Genomic DNA, 20278 nt, shown 5'->3' on the forward strand with positions numbered 1-20278 from the left:
GTAGAGCCGTCTTCGTCTAATATTTTTGAAGTTTGAGTGGTAAGTTCTAAATCAGGGGTCCGTGGGCAAAAAGAAGGAGTAAGTTGGTTCCTATTTGGTTTGGTCCGACATCAAATGGATGCAGACTTAGGACCTCTCAATCCTTAAACTAAATAAGCACAATCCAGAGCTCGTTTCTCTCGATATCACAAAAATAAAAGGACAAATTATAGTGGAGACAAAATCATGACAATTTTCAGTTATAGTGTACAATCACGAGTGGCTCAGATGTCAGTAATTATTTCCATGCTTGAACTAATTTCAATGAAGTTAAATATCTTCAGGAGCTCAAGAGAAGTCCAAAGAACTGAGTGAGTAGCTGGCCTAGTTCAAAGAGTGACACAAGTTAATTGCGTTGACAATTATCTGAATTTCCTTCACGAACCAACAAATGTCGTGTAGAACCCTCCCAAATTCAAGGTTACGCTGAACAAAGAAAAAGCAATTCATACTTCACATGCCTTAGAGACAAGTTTCCATTGAAAGCTTAATTGCTAGTTGACAAGTTACTTTTATGGCTTTTCTTTTTCAACCCCACACCGCATAATGAGCCTAATTCACTTTTTTTGTAGAAAATAATATCTAAGTACGCCAGCGAGGAGATTTTTTTGTATCTATTCTAAAATTACGTTACACGAACCCGTAGATACTGCGTTCCAGTCATTATAGTGTAGATTTACTGCCTGCTAGAAGGCTAGGTTGGGTATGGGCGGTTTACGTAATCCGATTACCAGCGACAACGGGCATTTAAAATCCAATTGATAAATGTAATTTAGCACTAACTTCTTTGTGTACATTTTTCACTTTCATTTGCCGTACACACAAGGGAAATTATCGGAGCGCGAAGTGAAAAATGAAAGTGAAAGAAGGCGTACAAATTCCAGTTGTAAATTGCATAAGGCACAAAGTGGAGCCCTTGTAAGTATCTCTGTATACGTAGATCCTTACGCTTGTGGATCAACCCCTATGACCTTTCAACGGGAGTGGGAAAACTGCTTGATAGGACTGGATTTGGGACCAGTGGTAGATGGGCAGACATTTAGCACCGCTGAGACTGGGCCGAACGTCTGAAGAAAGCCGGTGGATCCCATGGGCCCATTTTTCAAATTCCGCTGACACCAGAAAGCATTAACTACAATTTGGGAGGAAAAATTCAAACAAATTGCCCAGAAAACGAGCCTGACCTTTGCGGTGTTCATATCCATTCATGAAAATTTACTTTTGAAAAGAAATTCATGAGTTCCCAGCCCTTGAAGCGCTCATCTGGCACCGGTCCATGCTCTTCAAGTCCCATTTTTTGAGCTGTTCAAAAAATCGGTTTAGTCTGTAATTGTCTTCCCCAAGCTTTTGGGTTATCTTCAATTTCCTATTGTGTCATTCCGAAGAGTCTACATTCAAGATAATCACGTAATCGTTACGACAAGTAATAACTGACTCAGCTTTCAGGTGATTACCGGCACAATTCAACGGTCCCGCGCTCATGATAAATGAACGGAAATCAATGCCCGAAAATATCTTGAAGGTGTGCTGTTGGAATTTCAGATATAAAGTCACAAATTATGTCTGAGTAAAGATGTATTGTCTAGCGCGGCCGGTGGAATCCATTTGGATGGCAGTCGTAGCCAAAAGAGTCAGTCGGAGACCATAGTCTTTACGATTAAACTGAAATTAAACATGGACTGTGTGGGTGGCTGTTATGTAACGCTCCCCAGAACTATTAGTGTGAATTATGAGGGCCATTCTAGATAAAGAAAAAGTTGGTATTTAATTTGATGTTTCGAGTTTTTTTGGGGGTTTCAGAAAGGTTGTTAGATTTGAGGGGATTTCTGTAGTCACGCAAAAAGTTGTTTGTTTTCCAACCGTGAAATTGACTGTAGAAAATGGAGGCTGTTTGAATCGCAGAGCTTAGAAAAGAGGCGAAAAATATCTCTCAATGCCTATGATTATGCGATGAACTTGACCTACATATACCATATATACATATAAATAAAGGGTTTCTTCAACCACCATACTCAGTAATAGACAACTCCCTCACGACTTCCCGAGACGCTCGCACTCCTCCTCTAACATTCTGCGTCAAGTGCCCTTAGGGCGATCCAGTTGTCAGCAGCATGGGAGAGTGTATTCCACTGCATGGCATAGCCTGCAATACAATTGTCGCCCATCCAAAATGTATGACCTATCCACTGCCACTCCTGCCTTCTGATCGGAGGTCTGTATGAGCGCCACACCTGTGCGCCAACCGCGCTGTTCATTTGAGATAGTGTTAGGCCAGCGTACTCCGATGATACGACGCAAGTAAGTGTTGATGAAAGCTTGGAGTTTTTGAGTAATAGTGGAGTTCATTTTCCATGCACTACTCCCTTATAGGAAGACTGAAAGAACACTAGCACAGAACAGTCTCAAATTAATTGCGTTAAATGCATTTCCAGATTTTAGACAGGGCAGAGAAAGCAGATATAGCGCTCTTAATGTGTCGGGTAATACGTAGTTCGATGCTGTTGTCAGCAGAAACTATGCTTCCTAGGTTTGTTTAGTTTAGTTTAGTTAACTGGGGGGAGCCGCAGCTCCGAGCACTCAGGCCATTATTAGGCCCATTGTACTATCCCCGTAAGTTGCCTATTCAATGGCTTCCCGCCTACGGTGTTCGCAGGCTTTAGCGAACCTGAGAACATTCTCAAGAGGCAGAGAGTTTGCAGATTCTTCATTGAAGAAAACCTTGCCAAGGTGTCTTCGTCTGAGATCTGAGGATGCCGGGCAGCTGCATAAAAAGTGCAGGGCTGTCTCCTCCTCCTCCTCACATTGGCTGCACACAGCCGAAACCACTACCCCAATCTTTTCCATATGGTAGTTTAGGGAGCTGTGTCCCGTCAAAAGCCCTACTAGGGTTTTTATGTCCCATTTCTTAAGGGATAACAAAAATGCCGCTCTAGTGGCTCTAGGCTCCTACACAAGGATTTTCGCTTGCCGGCAAGAGTCCAAATTTGAATCCTTGCAATTTCACCCTTCAGAGTAGACTTGACAGTAGATGGTCGGATTCCAAGAGCTGGTTCTGGCCCCACCATTGTGGATCCAGACCCTCGGCGAGCCAGTCTATCAGCCACCTCATTATCGGCGATGTTAGAGTGCCCCGGCACCCACATCAGGAATGTTTCAATCAGTCGGCCAAGTTTCAGCAGCACCTGATGACAACTCCACACCGACTGGCTTGATATGTTGTTGCCATTTAGTGCTGATAATGCCGCCCGACTGTCGGAACAGATTCGAATGGTGCGACCCCTCCATTTTTGTCGCAGACATTCTTCTGCTGCCAATGAAATGGCATATATCTCCGCCTGGAATATGGTCGTTATTTTTCCGAGGGGTCGGGGCAATTCCATAATTGGATTCCCGAATGGATAACGCCCAATCCGCCTTCTATGACTTACCCGTCAGTGAAGATTATTAAGTTTGTAATCTGAAAAGACTCATGGCCATTTATCGACCATTCTTCTCTTTTGGTGATTACGACAGTGTATGTCGTTTCAAAGACGAATCTGGAAACCATATGATCGGCCGGCATCAGAGCTACCGGACGTTTGTGGAGGAATTTCCAGATAGACGCATGACCGTATGATTCGTGGCCTTTTCACCCTCCAATGGTATCGAGTCTATATGCGTCGTTGGCTGCTTTCCGTTTCACCTACAAGTGAATGGAGGTCGATTTAGGATAGCTTCAAGTGCCGCAGTCGGCGTAGAACTCATTGCTCCAGTAATACTTAGGCAACCAAATCTCTGAATCTGCGTTAGCAGCTTCCTGCTGTTAGCAAAGTTCAGTCTTGGCCACCAGACGATGCATGCATATATCAAAATGGGTTTTATTAGGGATGTATACATCCAATATATCCGTTTAGGTGAAAGTCCCCAGGTCTTACCTATCGCATTCCTACAGCAGCAGAGCAATCTGCAGGATTTCTGGTATTGTTCCTGGATATGATGCTTCCATGTTAACTTGGAGTCGAAATGTACTCCTAAGTACTTAACTGTTTGTGCCAGTTGGATTTCCGCCCCTGCTAAGGTGGGTAGCGTATAGCTGCCCCACCTGACGTTCCTAGTGAACATAACTAGTCCAGTCTTCCTAGCGTTCACCGTGAGTCCATTGCGGAGGCACCAGCTGTGGATTACATGCAGAGTTGCATTCAAGCGGTCACATACTGTGTCCGCAAACTTGCTTCTTGCTTCGGCAGAACATATACTAAAATTGGAACGATGCAGAGAAGATTAGCATGCTTCCTAGGTATACAAACAGATTATTGACGTTTTCGACGATCTTCCCAATAATGCAGGTAGGAAGAGTGCGATGACCTGCCAAAGTGAGAACCCTGGCTTTTCTGGCGATTATTTTCAGCCTAACTTTACTTCCCTTTCTTTCCAAATCCAGAAACATTTGGCCAAAATCCATGACCCCCACAGCAGATGTCATCAGCGTAATCGACGTGTTTGAGGAAAGAGGTCATCGTCCAATGAATTCCTCCACGACTTTCTCCGGACAAGGCAGCATGAAGATAATAAGAAGAAATAATATCGGTGACAAGACGCAACCTTGGTGGACTCAGCTTTGGATCTCAAAATCCTTAGCCTTTTAACGCTGCGAAGCCGAGGACTTTAGATATGCCAAAAACAAAATTGAAAATCTCCACCACCGCTGTGCAAGCAAATGGCCAAAAAAGCAAAATCGTTGGATGCGAATCCTGCGGGCAATGCCTCGTTCGAAAGGCGAGGCGGGCCAGATTCGGGAAATGCAAGAATTTTGACACTACGACCCCGGGGAGTTGAGATATGGCAAAAAATGTTCCCCTGGGAGGCCTTCCGAAAACCCAAGAAAATTGAAATTTTCCACAACCCCCGGTTAGGAGAAATGGCCCAAGGTTGAAAAATCAACTTCTTGGGGGCAATACCTCGTTCGTAAAAGGAGGCGGGCAGGAACACTCCAGATGTTCTCCTCATTTACGCTATCGAAACTTTCCCGAAATCGAGGAAGCAGATGCATCGATGATCTAAACTCCGGGCAGTGTTGCAAAATTATCCCCCGTAACCTTTCCATAATTATCTTTACCGCGGTGGGAAACACGCAGGTACCCCTTTCATTGTTACACTCAAAATGGAACCCCTTCTTTGGAATTTTAACCATCATCCCCTTCTTCCACTCTATTGAAAAATATCTAAGGAAAAAGTTCCCTGCATACGATGCGGTTAAGATCCGTGGTGAAGTGGTCTTTTCAACTGTTCAGTTGATCGTCATGGTTTATGAGAAGCCGAGCATTGACGTCTCTAACAGGACCATCAAAAGATTTGCAACCACCTGCTCTTTCGTGATGCGGTATACACTCCTAAAAGCATTGCAGTCTGCGACATCTTCCGCTTCCCTGACCAGCTTAATAGCAAATTACTTCTTATCACGGTTTATACCGCGATAAACTTCTCGGGATTTCGCTCGGTATCGAGCGCATATCGTCTTCCATCACTCACAGCGATAAGCAGAGCCTTCAACCACTTCCGTTCATCAATCCACTTCCAAGATTCCGCTGTCACCCAGGACTTTTGACGATCCTTCGGGGTGAGGTTGACAGCCTGTGCAGCACCTGGGAGAAAAAGGCACGATAAGGTTGGCCTGATTTGATAATTTTTTGTTAGAAGGAATCCAGCCGACGTTGCGGCAGACCTTGTGCTCTGACAGTGTACTTCCGATAGGAAGGCGGTGAAAATTCTACAAACTTTTCACCACCGTTGTTTTAATCAACAAGACCATGCCTCCTTACACCACATATTCGAGCAAGGTGACATTTGGATGACCACCACTATAACATGCGATAGTCGACAGCAGCAGTCGCACACCAGATTGGCGCCTGTTGCCACTTGGTTTCGCTAGAAAAGCGTAGTGCCGAAAAGGGGGAAAGAGTACTCTCCAGAGTCCCACCATTTCACTGCAGTTAGGTACAAACTATCTACCTTGTATCGCTGAAGTCCTTGATGCAGTTATCGAAGAGCCTGTGCACCTTGTAGAAACTAATTATGAGCCGCCTTTAATTGTCAAAGGTTGTAATCGTGGGTTCGAATCCATATCCGAGGTCCTGCTGACGTGCTGCTGACTCTTCAGTAGCAATAAAATTTTGAAATTTGGGGGCGGTAGGGGGAGGGGGGAATTTAGACTCGGATCACATCTTGTTGACATGGTGCTCCGAGCTCCAATAACAACACCATCCGGAATCCCCTCTAACAATCTGGTGAGACTTAATGCTGAAGCCATCCACAACACAGACCCCCACAACACCTACAAGAGGGAAATGGATGCCGCAATAACCGCATTCAACATAGATCCTGGAGATCAAATATCAAGAAATGATCTTCACAATCACCTGAAGAAGAAGATTAGGGAGATCCTGAAATGGAACGATGGTGTAGGCCAGGACGTCAGACAGCTTTTAGGGATATCGAATTGGTTGACTTCGGCGCAAAACCGGGATGTCTGCAATTCCTTATTAAGGCAAGCCCAGAACGGATACCCGTTGTTGCACCGTTGATGGTGATGATGACTTAACCAAAGATACGCACCTGATCAAATACATGTTGGGATTTGGCGAACTGGGTGATAATGACTCGCCTTTGGAATATAAGGCACGACCGCCTAGTTCCATCTCAGCGGATCGTGACTACATAATCGCACCTTCAATAGATTGTGGGTTCGTGCCACACGCTGGGCCCCATTTAAGTTTTTCAGGTTCCGCTGCGGTAGAAACTATTATAATTCGAGTCACATTAGTGTTATCGTCGACAACCTCTGATGAAAGGAGGGGGAAAAATAATCGACATTTTGTCGAGGGTCATAACAGAAATTCCAATGATAAATAGGCATAATACGTGGTCCGTAGAATTTTCATCCTTGGGGCCTGAATTTCGCTCTAGGGCCGTGTTAACTACTATAGAGCAGTAAGACAGTGTATAAGTGGAGAAAAACTAAGAAGCCTAGGTACAGAGCTATCAACCATGCAGGACTAACCATCCAACTTTAGAGAACAACATTGACGGGTGCGATGGTTGAGGTGATTGAGCATCAGCCTCTCAAACTCTTTGTCCTAGATTCAAATTCTCGTTGTCATGGACGTTTGTCTCTGTCTTAATTCTAGGCTAATATTATTCAGACGTGTTTGTACAGACTGGGCTAAGGTTGTCGAAAATATCAGTCCACTACCTACTCCCAACTGCTCCTTAGAATCTAGGATTCCTGATTGCAGAAAATCTGCTCAGGTATTCCATTTTTCTTAGTTACTTCATTGGATTGTTATCTTAGGTAATCTCCCTGGGATATTGTATTGTTTGCGTAGCTGAATTTATTGATGATATTATCTATAAGTATTGAATAAGTATTGGCAAAACTCCACCTCTTTTAACTCCATTATGTAAACCTCCAAAAATGTTATACATGTGCTTCTCTGCTAGTGGATGAAGCGGGAAGGGCCCCACCTTCAATGGACCTAAATAATTGATCCATGATTCTATAGTCAAGTCTATAGTTTCTACCAATTGAATTAAGTTCAATTATTATCTTGTTTTCCATATTCTAAGGATCATGACTTAATGACTTCCGTTTTATGAAATCCTCTACTCAAGTGCAGTTTCCTACACATGCAGCGAACCCGCATTTACCGGGTTTCCAGCCCATTTTCATATAAACATATTTGTAGATACTCACTGATGTCCACCCACACTAACATATCTATCAAAACTTCGTATGAACACTTCATTAAAGCAAGAATAAATCAAAGTTGAATTGAGTTTTGCAAACGACCCACGCTCCTAGACACCGGAATTGGCGAAATCAAAACGAAACCTTGATGCATGCGAGTACTGTACATGAGAGACTTGTTTATGCACGCATTTTCTTGCCCAACCAGGCCTCATTCACACTGCAACAGCGTAAAGATATTAAATTTTATGTGGGCCCCATTCATAAAAATCGAATCAGCGCAAACTCATTCGAATTTGCTTTTCAATCGCATAAGTCGAAGAGTTATGTCGCATTCAATTTTATTTGGGAGAGACGTGTGGTATGAATTATCGCATTCAACGCGGAGGAGTTGAATGAGAGTAAAGTTGAATGAATTTTATTGAATACAGTGACTTCTAGTTAAATTGTGTCAATGATGTAAATAAGATAGATTAGTTTATAATTATTTTTTCCTAGTGAAAAAATGAGTGATAGATAGATGAGTCTGTCAAAGAAATCATCATTTTCGACCCCCCATTCCCTGTCTTTCCAACAAATGTCAAATCTACCTGGTTAACATCGAAAAGTACTAATGAAGATCTTTCATTTGCTACCCAACATGACTATATTCGGTGAAAAGAAAATTTACAAACCCCTCCCCCTTTTGCATATATAAGGACCCCCCTTAGTCATAATGTAGAAAAACGTCACTCATTGCATGGCTTTTACATGTCCCACCTTCTCGCCAAATTTCGTGTCAATCGGTATAACCTTTTCTGAGAAAACTGCGTGTGACAGATAGACAGGCAGACCTGCGATCTCCCATTAGGAGAGGAGTGGAAATGCTCGGCGGATGCGTAGGAATATGCACTTGTACGCATTTGGAGGTGTGCGTGCATGGGTATGTTTAGGCGCAGGTCGGGTAGGTGGGAGAAAAACACACACTCGTGGAGAAAAATGGATATGGGAAGGACACCCAGCACAAGAAACCAATATGGAAGAAAAAAGGAGAGAAATATTTACGGTGCAGGGAATCGTAACCTTAGTACCGACGACTTTTGGGAGTCAGCAAGCAGGCTTCCGGCCGTCAATATCCCTAGACTACAAAGCCTCGGTGGGAAATTGCCTAGCCATCGTTGCATCGAATGCTACATGTAGCCTGGAGAAAGAGGCATTTAAAAGGAGGACATGACTTCCGAGAACGCATGCTCACAAAACACGGAAAGATGCCTCACAAATTGACCATTCATTAGGCCACAGTGCACTGACTACACCTGGTTGGGAGCTACCGCAGGAGTTAGTGTTTGTAGAAGCTTGACGATCCTTTGTTCTCCTTCGAAGTCAACGTTGGTAATGGAAGGAAATCAGGGAAGCTTCCAGAAGGTCAATAAATGCGGAAATGTCCAGTGCAATAACCAAGCAGAGGAACAGTGTCAGAATACGGACGAATCATCGTTTGCCCTACTCGGAAGGAAAATAATAGAATTGTCGAATGCCATCAAAAACATGGTTCGAGCCATTCTTGTACTGTACAATAATGTTAAGGACGAAAAAAATGATTCGAAGAAATTAAGCATCACTCAGGCAACACAAGTGACACCCCTTTAAAATCCAACGGGCGGTAAGCTTGAAACGAGGAGTCGAAAGGGCGCGAACCATTCTTTCTGATCCTCGCAGGACACGAAAAGGCAAAAAGGCCTCTCATCGGTAAAAGGAAAGGCAAACAAAGTGACCAAAATCGTGGAAACTGCGACGCCGGTTCCAATCGACCCAAGCGAGCAAAGCCCCAAAAAGGAACTAAGGAAGCATGGACCAGGGTTGACGGAAAGAAAAATGTGACAAAAAAAAGAAGATTACGGCCCGAAAAGATGATATGACTCCTGACCTGACCTTGGAGAAAACGTCAGCCGAATCAGACGCTCCCAAAAAGGAGATTTGATGCTGGAGCTGCAGAAGTCTCCAGGCAAAACCACTCAAAAATTTTCTTCGGCAAGGTAGAGAAGTTCTTTGAAGAAGAAGCACAAGTACGGGCCAGAAAGCAGGAGATTATGATACAGTGTAAGGACATTGATTAATTGATTGATTGATTGATGAAATCACGAGCAAGGAAGATATCCGCGACGTCTTGGAAAAGCAATTCGAACCATTTGGTTTGCAAGATTCCGCAATCACGGAACAGAGAAAGGCATACGGAGGCACACAAACGGCAGCTATAAGGTTACCAGCTGAAACAGCGTTCTAATTGTTGGCGGCTGGTAAAGTAAAAATAGGTTGGGTCGTTTGGTGATTCATGGAGCAGGTGCCCCTCGAGCGCTGTTTTAGATGCCTTAAATGTGGCCACATAGCGGCGAAATTCACCGGTGACTGTGACAGGTCCGAATGATGCAGAAAAAGTGAGAAAGATGGTCATATGTTCAAAGAGTGCAATGTTGAGCCTGAATATATGCTTTGCAAGAGGAAAAGGGCGTCGACTGTCGGCACGCTGCAGGCAGCAGCAGATGCCCAGTGTTAAGGAGAACCTTGAATTAAGTAAAGAAATGAGGCAGATGCAAATCAATCAAAGACCTTTTCTTGTAGACCATCTATGAGAAGGGAATCGAAGGTGCCATAATCAGCGAGCCTTATTGCAATAATATGAGGGGTGCCCGGACTACAGATATAACTGTCAAGGCGGGAATATTGGCGTGTAGGAATTAAGCCATTCAAGAAGTGATGGAGTTTCCAGAAATTGGATTCATCAGAGCAAAAATAGCTGGCATCTACATATATAGTTGCTGTGTTCCACAAAAGGGTAGTATAGGTCCCAGGGCGAAACGTGGATTGGTACTCACGATGGAGCATAAACATGAAAAATGCCGGCTTAACCAACACCAACAGCTCCACTATCAAACCCTATCTCCACCTCCACGTGGTGATCACTGGGAGTTCTTTCTTCATGAAAAACTGCAGACGGAGAAGGATGAAGGCGAGTCTCCCGCGTCTAAAAACGGCACAAAGTATACTAAATGGTCCCCCAGGTTGGAGGGGGGGGCGAGTACGGCTAGCAACCCTACACGGAAAACCGATGTTACGAAGCCACAACAGGAGCCTTGGACAGGATGGAAAAAATGAAACCTGCCGTTATTGGCTTTGAAAATATAAGCGAAAAGCTATGCACTCTACAAGGCAAATTTAGAAATATAAGCCTCATAAATGTCCACGTCCCTATAGAGGAGACTGCAGAGTCAGAAGGCAGAAGGATACTTTCTACGAGGCAGTTGAGCGGACTATCGAAACCTGTCACAAGTATGATATCAAAATCATACTTGGAGATTGCAACAGTCAAGTAGGGACGGAGCCCGTATTCAGGAGATACGTCGGCTCCCATAGCTTACATAGGGATGCCAATGATAACGGACTACGGAGTATTCAGTTAGCAGTATCGCAAAATCTAATCTAATCATCTAATCGCACTGGTCAAACAAAAACGGGGGTTAAAGAGCTGTACAGGCATTTTGAGGCAGTCCACAAGTGGGTTCATATGGGTAAAAAGGGATGACATATATGTCTATAGCCTGACGTTGGCTGAATCGGATGATATGTTAGACAGATTGGTCTCGGGCGCCAAAGGGCGAAGATCAAAGTCATCACTGGTGATTTCAATGGATAGGCCGTAAAATGGGGAAGCTTTTGTTTGTCTTTCACTAGCTCAAGATATGTCCTGGAACGTCAATGGAAATTACACCCAGAGTGATAAGCAGGCAATCCCCTTTCACCTGAACAGTAAGCCAAGCGGTTGGGGAATTGTTCGTCCAAAAGTAAGGAGAACGCCTGGTTGGTTTCCAAAAACAATTAACGAGCAAATATAAATGCGTGGTTAGTACCAGGACACCTTATCAGATATACCCTCGGAAAGAGCCCTCCATATCACGGACTGTATCGCGACGACAGGCGGCTCAACTATGCAAGATGGTATTACTTTCCCCAGTAAAAGGCCTAACTGCTGGTGGAGCAGTGAATTGTCGGATCTTCGGCTGGCGTGACGAGCAGTTCAGAAAGCAATAGGTAAGATTGATCAGAAGGTGGAGCAGGATGTTTGCAAGGAAGCTGGAAGAAACATGAAGCTAGCTAAACAATAAAGCAAGAGGGACTGCTTCCAACAACTCTGCGTAGAAGCGGATATAGACCTATGGAGAAGCGCATACAGGGTTGTAATAGGGAGATTTAAAGGTCAGGCTGCTCCGCAAATTACATATTCGTAAACAGTTACGGTCTGCAAACACCTTTAGATGCGGATGTAATACCCCCAGTGACGACGGAAGAAGTACTGGAAATTTGCGGTATTCTGGAAGATAACAAAGTACCGCGCCCCGACGGCATACCAAAGAAAGCACTCAAGCTGGCCGCTAGGTTGAGGCCAGGGATATTCGCAGAGTTGATTGAGAGACATGGAAAAGACAAAGGCTAGTGTTGCTACCAAAACCTTGTAAGCCTCCCTGGTGAACCAACACCACAGATGCTAGAGAGGTCACTATGCTTATCACGAAGCAGCGTAAGAAAACCACTGCCCATATCAGAGTAGGGAACCATGCCATCACTTCAAAATTAGCAACTAAGTACCTTGGAGAGCGCTTACAGAATGTTTCCACCAAGGCGTCCAATGTAAGCATGGCTTTAGCAAGGATGATGCCAATTGTTGGGAACCCACGAAGCACTCGTAAGCTGCTGATAGGTAGAGTGGTGAGCTCTATACTGCTCTGCGCCAATTTGATCAACTGCTTTGCATATCGCATGCCTTGCTCAAATGACGAGCGCGGTTTATAGAAAGACCGCCTTAAGAGTGTGCTGTGGTTTTAAAACCATCTCAGACGAAACTGTCTACGAGATAGCCGGAATGATATCCGTCGCAATTTTGGTCGATGAGATGACAGGTATCTACGATGGACTTGATTCTTTCTCTGATTGGTACGTGAAAAACGCCGAAAGGGAGGAATCGTTAAGCAGATGGCAACAAAGGTAGGAGTGGGCGGAAAAGGGTCGATGGACCTTCACCAGATACCACCAGACCAGGCTGATACTTTAAATACCTCTGTAGGTTTAAACCGTACCCTGTGTGGAGTTGCCAAATCTCCCATCAGGCGCGTCCCTTCGTGCGGATAAGGGAATGCTCGGTGAATGTGTCATGGTCATGCATATGCACGCATCCAGAGATGTGCGGGTATGGGCATGTTTATGCGGAGGCCGGGTAGGTGGAAAGTAAACGCCCACCCGTGGATAAAAATTGGCTATGGGAAGGATACCCAGAAATAAAACCAAACATGGAAGAGCAGAAGAAGAATGAAGTTACTGTGCAGGGCTTCGGAAACCCAGTACCGGCGGTTTTTGGGAGTGAGCAAGCGGGCTCCCGGCCGTCGATATCCAACGACCGCAGTGCCTCAGTAGTGGGAACCTTGGCTACTGTGGCATCTAATGTTACAAGCGTACGGGAGGAACTTGAACTGGCACCAGTGATGGACCCGTTCAGAAGGAGCTCGATTTTTCGCAGATCCCCTCCCACACGGGCACAAGCCCCCACGATCGCTACCCCCAGTGGGAAGCGTATAGCGGGAGTCTTCGATGAGGAAGAATCACTGACGCGGAATCACGCGAGCGATGTTTTGGGCAATGATCAGTCTGGAGCTGCCTTTACTGCCCTCGGTAAAAAGATCATGGAGCTGTGTGAGTTTATAAAGGAGCGCAGGAACATTCACCAAAATATAAGGGCCATGATAAGAGGCATCCGTTTGACGTACGGCAAGGCCCAGGATGAGTGAGTAGGGAAGTCGCCGATTGGAAAATTGAACCAGGCAACTCAACTAACGCCGGTTCAAAACACAAAAGGGGAGAAACCGGGGACGAGACTGCGCGAGAAGCTGAATGACTCAACAGGCCAGCAAACTCCGAAAAGAAAAAAGGATTCAACTCCCAAAAAGGCGGAGTTCATGAAAAGTACGTCTGAAGCTGCCAGTGAAAAACTGCAGTGGCTACCTCGAGAAAAGGGATCGAACCTTCAAAGGCGGATGCAGAAGCTTGGAGGAAGGTAGAACCGCGGAAAAGAAATTATCGGAGGAAGAAGATTAGACCGGAGGTGATTTTCATTTCCAAACGAGGCGAAGGGTCATACGCCGACATTCTCAGGAAAGTGAAGGCAGACTCCGAACTCACCAATTTGGGAGACAACGTCAGCCGCATTAGACTGTCCCAGAAGGGAGATCTTATGTTGGAGCTGGAGAAATCCAAGGATGTAACCACGGAAAAATTCTTAAGCCAAATCGGGATGACTTTAGGGCTGGAAGCTGACATAAGAGCTAGTAGGTCGGAGATCACTATAATCTGCAAAGATATAGATGAAATCACGACGAAGGAGGAGGTTCGCGAAGCGTTGGAGAAACAGTTCGATCTTGCCGGACTACAAGAGTCAGTAGTGAAAACGCTAAGGAACACCTAGAGTATGCATGCCAAAAGGCAGCCAGTGCCACCACGGCACTTGCAAAAATGTTGCCAAATATTGGTGGACCGAAACATTGCCGGAGGTTGGTGCTAGTCGGAGTGGTGCGCTCCATCCTGCTCTACTCGTCGACTGTGTGGGCAGAGGCGCTTGCAAACTCTCAGAGACGGAAGCAGGTGAACTCGGTTTACCGGCGGATGGCTTTGAGGGTTTGCAGTGCTTTTAGAACCACATCAGATTAGGCAGTATTGGTGGTGGCAGGCATGATCCCGATTGACATTCTGGCCAAAGAAATGAGTGTCCTGTACAATGCAAGACGTATGGAGGGGCATGCACAGCGTAGAAATGCGGCAAGATCAGAGTCGCTTGATCTCCGGCAACGCAGATGGGGCGAGACTACGAATGGTCGGTGGACACACAGGCTCATTCCCAACATTAGGGTGTGGCTTGAGCGAAAACATGGGGAGACCAACTACCACATTACCCAGTTCCTCACGGGACACGGTGGTTGCTACAGCGAGTATCTGCACCGCTTTGGGTTGGATGATTTTCCGAACTGTCCCAGATGAGATGGCATACCGGAAGATCCAGAGCATGTGATGTTTCACTGCTCACGATTTGCGATGGAAAGAAGGAGCTTAAACCAGGTACTGGGCAGGAGCCTGAGCCCGGAGAGCTTGGTTACTGAGATGCTGGAGTCCGAGGAGAATTGGCTGGCGGTTGGCTCCGCAATCTTCCAAATGCAGGAGGAGTTGCTGAAGGAACAAAGAAGGAGGAAAGCTGCAAATAGGAGAAGGATGAGTGCCTAAGAGCAAACCTACACCGCGAAGTAATACCTTAATGGTGGTCTCGCGGGGCTGGGGCTGGAGAGACCGGTGGTGGTTTTTAGTGGGTGTGAACCCACACGCGCCCGCTGTAGTTCCGGCGTTCAGGCGTTGGAGCTGCGGCGGACGTGTCTTTCTAAGATTTTCCACCTCCGTGTACGCACAGAAAAAAAAAAGGTTTAAACCGTACAGATCACCCAACTGTCCTAGCTGCGCCGATATTCCGGAGGACCCGGAGCATGTTTTGTTTCATTGTCCTAGATTCGCAAAGAAAAGGAAGAGTCAAGAGGAGACATTGGAAGGAACAATACCACCGGAAAATATATTTGGGAAAATGCTTGCGTTGCCAGGAGAACTGAAATGCAGTTAACGACATGTTGGGGGCGAACTCAGTGCAGGTTGAGAGAGGCAAAGAAGGCGAAAAAGACGCGGTTACGAGTGCAATCGATGGGTGAAAGGAGCAATGTCCAACCTGCGACGACGTACTTTGCGGTTTTTCCGCGGGGAAGAGGACAGACGTTAGGGGAGGGTTTTAATGGGTAAAAATCCTGCAAGTTGGGAGATTTATACTCTGGGACAGACAGACATTGAATTAAATAAGGTGTTTTAGCGAAAACCTTAAAAGCAGTCTGTTGGGAAGATTTGCAGAGAGGTTGGTGGATCCTGAATTGTTTTGACTAATGTGCGCCCACATTGGGCGCTGATTTATCAAAGTTTTTTTTTTTTTACTTTAAATGCTTTTAAAGATAATAATTTGGGAAAGTATGATCTCATTTGGTAATCTGCGTCAAGAATTGAAGCAAAGAGCAAATGTGCTGTGAATATATCCAAAAAATGACCAGCGTCGGCAACATTGCTTTCTCCAACCATTTCATTCATCCACTGCCCCTCCGCCGGGGTACTGGTACCCGAAAAACTTTTACTTTATGTCTCATGAGTCGTAACGAGCGCATTGAATTCAACGGGGTCCAATGAGCGACATGTTCGCTCTGTGATGTGTAATTACAAATGTTTCCACTGCTTTCGATTCAAACGCTTTCCCAAGTTCCTATGTTCACTCCACACACGTTGGTCCTCATATGAGATGACATGTTATTACTCACTTGTTGTTGTTGGCTCAATCGCCTTTGAGTGCATAATAATGAACACACACGCTATAGTCGCATTAAAGTTGCGTTTGATACGGGAAGCGTTCCTTGTCGCATTCGTCGTGTGATAGTGCGTTGATATCTCGTCGCTTCTGAATCGTCGTGGTTCGCTTGGATTTTTCAAAAAAGGGGGAGAAATACCAGAGATACCAGATACCAGTACGACATGAGGTCTGAAAATCCACGAGAGCTATCTACAAATAAATAATTTTCATTTCCAGTTGATTTTCTCGTCTCGCCCGGGAGGGTTTATGTCGATCGTGTTGATGCGCGAAATTGAATGCGACCCGCAAGATCGAATCATAGTCGTTAACGTTATAAACAAAAGGTGAGTTCGTTGCACGTGGAATAAGCTGATTTGGCTGCCGAAATCGATAAGATACACTCACGTATCTAAGATCGTACCTGGTCGATGGAATCGCGATCGGGCTTGCGAATCATTCGTTGAAGGTGTTTTTTTGTCTAAATCGTGGCATTGCCTGCATATTTTAATTTTATCATAATGCGAAATTCCTATGGAGGCATATCACCGTCTCGGCTGATTCCATGCCTTAGTTAACCTGGAGATCTTGCACCGGTCAAGTGGTGGAACGCGTGGAGATATACGATCCCCCGCCGAGAATTGTGAATAAAGGCTTTTGTGTAGTAATGAACGTTGTGCATTCGAACTCCTTCCAAATAGGCTGGAATATCGAGTTCCCATTCAAGTGATCGATGAGATAAAAATCTGCATCTCTTACCTATTAAATTGCAACCTTCATGTCACAGTGGATTAGAGATAACCAGAAAATTACAGCCACATCTTTGACACCTACTCCCAAGGATTTATTTGAACGAGACTCCCCCAAGGACTCGGCCTCTTCATTCTAAAAGGTAAGTTCCTCTTAAGAGTCGCAACCATTACTTGAGTGTTTGATACGGAATACCTCACCAGGTACTAGTCACCTGTTTGGCTCGCTTTGTGTAGATACAAGTATATAAGGTAAGCTTTCAGATACGAGCGGTGTACGATATGAGTCAGTCGATTGAGATTGATCGCACACCGCAAAACACCAAGCAAAGCAGACTCAGACACATTTCTCAAGGCTATCGGCTTAATAAGGCTTAATTAACCCTTAATCGTAACTTGAGATGGTCTGGGAAACTGATAGAGTTGTGGTATTGCTATGTTGTTTGATTCACTGATTTTTTTTTTGTATATTTGCGTAGTTAAGTAAACATTTGATAGGTATCGGAGAGAACCTGAGAACCGAGCAAGTATGGCATACCACATATTTCAAAGTACTTAGTGATAGCAGAGCAAATTGCTTCATGCTTTGGGTAATTTTAACATCAGTTATGAAATCGTTTTTGACCTTGGATACTTCGATCCCTAACATGTCATAGGGATAGAGAAAATTGCCCGCATGATTTCGGGTCGCAAGCTTCGTCGCAGGGTCTCAACCAGTTCAGCCTCCTTGGGTGGTTGCTGGAGTCTGGACACCATATAGAACTACAAGAAGGATTCTCGGTCGTTTTGGGTTCGGCTTTGGATCCACTCTCAGAGATCAACATCTGGCAGGCGATTTCGAAATAATTGGCCGGATCTGTAGGACGTTCTCCAGGTCCTACAGATCCGGCCACCGAGCGTCTGGGTTGGCTTGCCGATACTTCCAGTGTCAGTCCGCTGCTTCCCCCTCAGACAGTATATATGTATGTACGTGTACTCCAATAATAAAGAAAAATTCCCCTGTAGAGTCGAATGAGTCAAGTATTCGATCCTAAGTAGGAACTTGTCAATTGGCAGTGATCCCTCTGACCCATCATACATTAAACCTCAAGAGTTCAAGATATCAGATATTTTGTCAGGGGACATCAAACCAAGAACACAACCCGTCAAACTGCCTAGCAGTGTCAAAAGGGGTAACGGGGAGGAAAGCGACACAGGAGTTGCGAGTGGATCAATCCTCGGAGGATTTTTAAGAGTGGAAGAGGGCAGCTTCGATATCAACGTAGTTTCTAAATACGACAACGATGGGTGGGTGGGTCTATTGGCGGACAGCCAGAGTCTTCGAGGGTGGTTGAAATCCAGTACTGTTTCGCACGCGCCCCTGATAATGGGAAAATCCTTCATACTATAATCTAGGTTGCTGCAAATTTTAACAACTCTAGGATAAAGTTAAAGGGGGTTTCTAGTCATCCCCCCCCCCGCCAAAATAGTAATATACTATTATTAACTTAATTTGAGCAGATATCGATATGGAGAGTATTTTGAGGACTGCATAACGTATAGCTTCATAATTTTTTTTCAAATTTTTTGGTTGAGCAGTTTCCGAGAATGGGTCTGTTAAAGAAATCATCACTTTCGACCCCCGCATTCCACGCCTTTCCAAGGAGTGCCAAAACTAAAACTAGCGAAAACTGGCACCAAGAATTACTAATTTTAGTACTACCTTTCATTTGATACCCAACATGACTATATTCAGTTTAAAGAAAATTTTACACACCCCTTTTGCATGTCTCAGGAACCCCTCCTCCCCCCTCTTTAATCTCAACGTAGAAAGATGTCCGCATGGTCACAGTTCCTATTTTTTCATCAAATTCCTTCTGAGAAAAGTGCGTGTGACAGACAGACAGACAGACGGACAGGCAGACAGCCCATTTTAATTAGGCTATGTTTTGCAAACATAAGCCTAAAATTAAACTTCCGCCCACAGTGCTATATATACGGAGAAACACCAAACGATTTGCTCTCCGTCGCAGAGTATTAGGTAACCAAGTCAAACAGAAGGGATCTCCAGAATTCAATCTTCTTCGTTTGGAATCAGGACTCAAAGTGAGGAGGAATCATTGAGAACGAAACGGCACGACATTTAGCCGAATACCTCCGAATACCATCAACGAGTCATCTTACCCGTCACTTCATCCCGAGAAAAAAGGCAGGATATTCAATTTTTCAAATTCTCAAACGAAGAGATAGTCGTTTCACATAGAGGTGGGAAGGACACTCCTCAGAAACTCGGACGATAATACCTTTCAGAGATCCAGAGGCTTCTGGTAGGCAATCATCTAAGAGACGCTAAGTCCCAAAGACAACCATAGCAAATGACTAGCTCTTGTGGTATAGTACCGAGGATAGGAAAGCAAAGTCTACTCTATAAGGTGGGATGGAAAATTGAGGCTTAGGAACACTTGCTTCTAGGGAAAAAGGCTTGAAACCTAAAACTTGAAAGCTGAAGTCAAGTGCACACGGAGGCTAGCCGGGAATTAAGTTGAGAAACTTTTGTTTCTCTATCCCTCAAAACAACTGGAAGTTGTGAGCCGGAACAGGCTCCACTGGTTCGAGGAAGCTGAAACTAGAAAATGTATGTGCCTGAACGTAGGAAACTTTAGGTCCCTCCGTTGGGCGCCATTTGTAATGACAAACGAAAAATATCGATGATCAAATTACCATCCTGAGTGGCCCGAGACGCCCAGATGGAAGAGCTATTCCAAAGACCTATAAAAATGGACTAAATTGACCGTCACTGTCCGTCCGCAGTTTTGAAGCTATATCAAAGTGCTCCGTCGACACGTGCTAGCCAGGTTAGGGAATGTGCGGGGGGGGGGGGGGGTACTTTCAGCACTTCGATACAAAATACAAATGTTCTTGTCGGTGCGTGGGTCCGCACCAGATCCTGAAAAATAAATCAAACAACGAGGATTCACAAGAGCCTAACAAAATAAACACACGCGAGCTAAACCTGGAATTAAAAATCAGAAAAAAGGACGATTTGATGCTTGTATTTATTTGATTAGGCTCGCGCGAATCCTCGTATTTGATTTGTTTTTCAGGATCCAGTGCGGATCCACGTACCAGCAAGGACATGTGGAATTTTGTTTAATGACACATGAGGGATCGAGGTGCTTAAATGTTCCCTCCTTAATTCCCGAGCCTGGTTAGCACAGAGGCGTGCAAGCGCGTGTTGACGGAGCGCTTTGATGGCATTGGTATGGACTGGAAGCAGCTAGGAGTCGCGATGAATACTACCAAATCTGCCGGAATATTTTTTCGACATCTGCCGATAATTCCACTCGA

The 20278-nt window shown here is 45.0% G+C and overlaps 1 protein-coding gene and 1 non-coding gene across 2 annotated transcripts in view; both read left to right on the forward strand.

The window, feature by feature from the left end:
• Window positions 1-4249: 4249 nt before the first annotated feature.
• Window positions 4250-4351, forward strand: LOC119656341. Its single transcript, XR_005250044.1, has one exon. It is a non-coding gene; the product is annotated as a U6 spliceosomal RNA (small nuclear RNA).
• An 11725-nt stretch (window positions 4352-16076) lies between these two features.
• Window positions 16077-20278, forward strand: part of LOC119655248 (ras-like GTP-binding protein rhoA) — a 152740-nt gene continuing 148538 nt past the window's right edge. The window contains exons 1-2 of the mRNA XM_038061039.1: window positions 16077-16380; window positions 16443-17094. The gene's annotated coding sequence lies outside the window, so the exon portion shown is untranslated. The remainder of the gene's footprint in view (window positions 16381-16442; window positions 17095-20278) is intronic.

The sequence above is a fragment of the Hermetia illucens genome, chromosome 4, assembly GCF_905115235.1.
Source record: "Hermetia illucens chromosome 4, iHerIll2.2.curated.20191125, whole genome shotgun sequence".
In the NCBI taxonomy this organism is placed as follows: Eukaryota; Metazoa; Arthropoda; class Insecta; order Diptera; family Stratiomyidae; genus Hermetia; species Hermetia illucens.